Source organism: Dermacentor variabilis, chromosome 7 (assembly GCF_050947875.1).
Source record: "Dermacentor variabilis isolate Ectoservices chromosome 7, ASM5094787v1, whole genome shotgun sequence".
NCBI lineage: Eukaryota > Metazoa > Arthropoda > Arachnida > Ixodida > Ixodidae > Dermacentor > Dermacentor variabilis.
Window position 1 is genome coordinate 45,879,729 of NC_134574.1, and position 6,626 is coordinate 45,886,354.

The window sequence follows — 6,626 nt, forward strand, 5'->3', positions numbered from 1 at the left end:
GAAGCTGTAAGCGGCAGCGTGCCAAACGTCCAGAAGGATCTTCCATCTTGGTCAACCAACAACGGTGGTCACTTACGACTTGAAAAGCGTGGCCGTATAAGTACGGGCGAAACCTCGCGACTGCCCATGCGACAGCCAGGCATTCCTTCTCCGTAGTTGAGCAGTTGGATTCCGCACGTCACATTGTTCTGCTTGCATAGGCAACAACTTTCTCGGCACCGTCTTGTCACTGAACAAGAACAGCGCCAAGGCTCACGTTGCTTGAATCTGTGTGGAGCGCTTTTGATGCATGCTCGTCAAAGTGAGCGAGCACTGGTGGAGTTTGTAGACGTTGCCGTAAAACGTTGAATGCGTCTTCTTGCTCCTCTCGCCATACAAACGCAACGTCTTTCCTTGTGAGGCGGATGAGTGGAGAGGCAAGGTGCGCCAAATTCGCGATAAATGGCCAGTAATACGTGAGACTTCTTATCTGTTGGCCGCGGGAACTTTCCGACGGCTGCAATTTTATCCGGGTAAAGCCTAACACCGCCTTGACGGACGACATGACCTAGGAATTGAAGTTCTTCAAATCCAGTGACATGTTTTTGGTCTCAGTGTAAGCCCCTTGGACGGCATGGCTTGGAGAACTGACAGCGGCCGTTTAGGTGTTCTTCAAAAGAGGCAGAAAAAACTATTACATCGACAAGGTACATCAGGCAAGTCTTCCACTTTAGTCTGGATAGGGCAGTGTACATGAGCCTTTGAAACGCGGCTAGGGCCGAGCATAAGCCGAAAGGCAGAACCTTCAATTCGTAAACCCATCAGGCGTCACAGAAGCAGTCTTCTCCCGATCGCGCTCATCTACCTCTATTTGCCAGTGTCCACTCTTAAGGTCCATAGAGGAGAAGTAACGTGCATGCCTGTCCGAAGAGTCATCGATCCATGGCAACGGATAAACATCTTTGTTTGTAACGTGATTCAACTTGCGATAATCGATACAGAACCTCAATGTACCATCTTTCTTTTTTACATGCACTACAGCTGATGCCAAGGCGCTCTTTGATGGCTGTATTACATCATCCTGCAGCATTTTCGCGACCTGTTGCTGTGTTACCTCTCGCTCTTTCTGAGCCACATGATACGGGTTTTGTCGAATGGGTCTTGCTGTCTCCTCCGTGATGCTCCGGTGCTTCGTCAGCGGCGTTTCTCCTACGCGCAACGTAGATGAGCAGCATTCCAACTCTTCGAGCAGTTCCATAAGGCCTCGTCGTTGTTTTGGCGTTAAGCCCGGACCAACGTCAACAGTGGGTGCACATGGTGTTGTACGAGCGTTGGATTCTTCTTGCAATGCAAAACAGTCTTGAGCGCGGTCAGTCTCATCTAGGTGTGCGACAGTGGTGCATTTACTGATGTGCCGACGTTCGTTTGTAAAATTTGTCGAGAGCACCTCCTCACGCCCGTCGACTAAGCTGACGATGCCACTGGCGATGGCAGCACTTTGGCGGAATACAAGGGCAGTCACTTGTACCGCTACTGCGTCTTTTAAAAAAATTTGGGGGCTTTTACGTGCCAAAACGACTTTCTGATTATGATGCACGCCATAGTGGAGGACTCCGGAAATTTCGACCATCCTGGGGTTCTTTGACGTGCACTTGTGATGTTGCCCCCATCAGAACGCGGCCGCCGTGGCCGCGATTCAATCCCGCGACCTCGTGCTCAACAGCCCAACACCACAGCCACTGAGCAACTATAGCGTGTGCGACTCCTTTATACTGTGCGCCGCAACTGACGGAGACAAGTCTGCATGGCAGCCGCGGAATGCACACGTCGTCGTCGAGAACACGCAAGGCTTGGCGTTGGAGCTCTGTGCCATGGGTCGTGTCTTTTTCAGGGGAAAATTTTACCACGCCGTCGCGTATGTTGACAACGGTAGCGTATTCCCATAAGAAATCCATTCCTAATATGTGTGATTTGCAGCACTCTGGTAGAATCACAAATGTGACGACGAAAGCTACGTTCGCGAACGTAAATGTTCTTGCCTGTAGGTGTCTGTCATAATATATGGTACGCGGGAGTGGAAAGTATAAACATACGAAGACAGTGCGCCGTGCGGTGGCGAAAATGACAGCGACTCTGTGCAAATACCCGCAAGAGAGCCATCATCATCATTATCATCATCATCATCATCGATATCGATTTGGGAGCGTCGGCAGTGGCGCTTCGAAAAGCGTGGCGCGAGAGTGTGTGGCCCGTGGCGTGAGCAGTGCGCGAGGTTCGGCGGTCGACAGAAAACAGCTTCCTCGCTGGGCGTCTGGCCCAGAGGAGCTATCGCCGCCCGCGCCAATACGCCACACCCGAAGCAACACTGTCGCCCGCTGGAAGGTTACCTCGCCCCGCTCTTCCGCTGGGCACTGGTCCAGGAGGGCTGGCGGTCCTGAACCGGGGCGGTCGAACGTTCGGGTGAGCGGCCACAGGGCTATCCCGCCAGCTGTGGACGCGACCCGGTGACTGCAGCCGGCTACCTGAGCCCCGCGAGGCGGTCCGACCCGGCCGTCCAACCCGGCTGTCCGACCCAGCCGTCCGTCCCGGCCGTCCTACACGGCTGTCCGACCCGGCCGTCCAACCCGGCTGTCCGACCCAGCCGTCCGTCCCGGCCGTCCTACACGGCTGTCCGACCCGCCGGCCAACACGGCTGTCCGACCCGCCGGCCGACACGGCTGTCCGACCCCGCTGGCCAGCATCAGTTCCACGAGGTCTCAGACAAGGCGACACACGCTTCCGCCGGAACTGTAGGCCAATCATAATCCACCCATCCATAGAGATAGTGCATGTCGCCTATGAGACATTGTCACGTGTGTGTGCCGTTATCTGTGTCGTGTACGTCAATACAAGTCCGATGTGTGTTTGTGCTTTCGCGTGCTGCTTCTCCCTTTTTCTGGAGTGATCCGGCCCCAATAACATCACAGTGTCATTATCTGGCCTCCAGCATTTTGAATGCAAGGGCCCACCCATTTCTTTCTGACTTTTTTGAGTGTGTATGCCAGCGGGTCACGCTTTAAAGAAAAGTCCGCGTCGGTGTTGACTAAGACCCTGACATCGTGCCCGTCAATCGTTACAGCGAGGACGACAGTCAAAGTTTTGTCGGCATCGTCTTCTTTCGGCAACAGTGTGGGATTTTCGCCAAATTGAGGACTGACAACTTTTTCCCCAGAGGTCGCTGCTTTCAATTTCCCCGTCGAGGGCTGGGAAAGCGACCTCTGGTGACGTCAGTAAAGCTGCTCAGCGAGGAAAAACGCACTGGAGGTGGAGAACGGGACCGTAGACTACATGGGCTCACTTGCCGGCCAGCATGGCTGTCTTCGAAGAAGGCACGGTTTTCACCAAACAAGCGGTGCGTAGCGGCATGTGGACTTCCCTGGTAGCCAACTGGACCATAAGGACATTGCAGAAAATTACATTTGTAGAGGATGCATTATAGAAAAGCGAAAGGAGAATTTGCCCGCCCAAGAAGTGTAAGCAAGATGTTCTTTTGAAAACTGCAAAGCTCACTGTGCCACACTTCTTGCCTTTATTATTATCTCGGGTGCTCACCTGAGGCCTCCGCGGGGTAGCATGCAGTGCACTGCAGTGAAGGGAAGTGAGAATTCGCCCGCGTACTATGTGTAAGCAACATGTTCTTATTAGAACTACAAACCTCAATGGGCCATGGTTCTCGCTTTTATTATTATCTCAGGAGCTCACATGTGGCCTCCATTTGCCGGTCTTATATTTAATTTCGCTTGCTATGTGATTTCGCCTCAATATACATAAGCATTAAAGAGAAGCTGTTTTAAAGCATTCACCATCATTATATGCATATAAAAACCCCACACCCCTCCATCAAATATAAAGGCTGGGGGAATACCTACTAGATCTCAAATCATACAAAAAGTGTCCATGAAATGGAAGACCAGATAGAAATCACCGGACAAAACAAATCAATTGGAGAGGTTATCCAATTGATAATAACATAGTCTCTGAACTTAGTCTTAGAACTCGGATATCACTCAACTACCTAAGAAAAAAACTGTGTACTTTGTGGGAAGCAGTCCTTAATTTGCTCCTAATTCTCAAGACATGCTGAAATAAGCTCCGTTTCATTGTAAGTAGATGCCGAAGAGCGGAAAATGAAAATTGGTTGATCCAAGAGTAGGTTGCAGAGCGTTGTTCTAACGAGCAGGACTATGCTTGCATTTTCTTAGTGTGCCATCAAGCGCAATGCTCAATTTACGATGTAAAAAATGAGTACTATTAGAAAAGCCAGTGGTGACACGGTCATATTTTCGTACTGCAAAACATAAGCCTCTTCCACCTGGCCCAGTAGTCCATTCTCGTCGACGCTACTGTAGTGCACAGGGATCAGAGAAACGTTTTTTAGCAGAGAGAAAGGCATGTACATGAAAAGAACTAGTCATTAAAGAAATGGTGCGATACAGTTAGCTAACTTATAATGTAGCTGCCTGTTCTTGATTGATTCGTAATGTATGCGTGATCCGCATAAATCAGAGCGGCTGCATTTTAGCAATGACATTTTTCTTTTTCAGATATCAAAGAAAACAATAAAATTTGTTAATGTCAAGTAACAAGCAGGTTGGTATCTTGTCAAGAAAGGACTCGGTCAAACGCAACGTCAAAGATTCTTGAGTGATAGCAATGCAAAGTTTTCTTTCGCAAAGGTCCTATCTCATTGCGCAAGCCTTTCGTATGGATAATTACCATATTTTGTTTTGAAGCTGTTGCGTCTGAATGCTTGGATATGACTTGTTTTGACAGTGTGAGGCTGTCCAAGACAGTAAATGGCTGTTGTGCTAAAGGTCAGCAAGCGACATTAATTGCACCAGGTCAAGCTTTCCACTGCTCAATACCCGTGGCAATCTAGGAGTAAGGAGTCACCAATAGCAAGTATCATGCAATAGAAACTGGCTTGTGTACTGTGAATTCAGAGTGCAGGACTGTAGTGCCATTGCTGGCAATTTGAGAGCAGATTAGCAAAGAGCAACCCGTTGGTACAATCTCACAAATGACTCGCAATGTATCTTAGCACATTGTACACTTTAGAAACATGTTTGATCAAGATTTTATTCCAGTGAACACACATGCACGCAGGGTTTCGAAAGAAAAACGCATGAGAGGAGGGATACAGCATTATTCCAGCATAGTGACTACACATTCACTTCACACATGACTTGTAGTGTTTGATGCATGATTACAATGATTTGCGATGCATAGGAGAGGGATAACACTCTGCAATTTTGGCTTCCTGCTATGAAAGGGGGGAGGTCAAGATTGATCAGGGAGGTAAACTCAGGTAAACTTGCTAGGTATGTTGCCAAGTTTGGTCATTGTATACGACCGCAAATATGCTTCAAAGAAGATATGCATTTCTTCATTTTGTCTTTTCAGTACAGTAGAAGGGTTAAACGCTGCATGTGAGATGCTACCTTAGCTATCCCACTGCAATCATGGTATAGAGATAAACTGTCGTATTGAACCCTTCTGTCACGCACACATCAGAGGTGCAAAACACTCTTCTGCAACATTTTATTACAAACCAAAGAAGTCGTTCGCTGACACGCAACTATACTTTAATGATACGCTTTGCTAATACAACAGTTATTTCAAGGAAGGAGGAAACAATAAAATTAGTGTTTTCACTCAAAGTTGACCCATCCTTTAAGCCACAAGTGCCATCAAAAATTTCCCGCTCTGAGACAACAGTATTGTGCCGCCTCTGGCTCGGAGTGGCATTAACGAAGGCCTTCCCGTTCCTCATACGAATGTGGGATACACCCATGTGCAACTCTTTCGGAACCACAGAAACGATTGAACACAACCTATGTGTCTGTACTCAAGACGACGTCGAGCGCGTAGTTATTTGGACAGCACTGAACCAGCTGGACTCTAGGCTATTTTCCGTAGTGAAGATCCTTGGACCATGGCCCTTCGCATCGGTGGCACGAAAGGGCACGAAAGCGCTCTTGAAATACCTCGTCTTGGAAACCGTGTGTAGATGCAATGCGGACCTTCTACTGTGCGTGAAGCTGTGCTCTCTCTCTCTCCTCTCTCTCTCTCTCTCTTCATCCCCATACCCCCTTCCCTCAGTTCATGGAAGCAAATGGGATGTGCGTTTGGTTAACCTCCCTACCTTTCCTGTGCTCTATTTTCCCCGTTCTCTCACATTCAAAGTTTCTTTCCGAAAATCCTGGCTTGGCTTCCACAAAGGCAATTTTCCCTAGGAGATTTTCTACTAGCGCGGTGTACAATATAAGAAAGCACCGTGAAAAGCCATGTCACTCAATTCATGCCCCGATTCTTGCACATTGTTGCAAGGCCATCTAAGAAGCCTCAATAAAATTTTGCGAAATCAACCAGGGATGCTTTCTGCGGTTACTTTCCTGAGTCGACGATACTGTGCACTATGGTAAGTCAGTGAGAAGATTCTTTCGAATGCACATAGGGGAGAGCACTTTCAGAGAAACGCTTTTACTAATAAGAAGTTGGAATTCAGAGCTCTGAGCACATTTTGGGTAGTTTCATAATTTTAACAAGGAGGTAGTGACCCTGGTTCAGGCTGCTACATGAGAACATGAGAGCAGAACAATGAATGA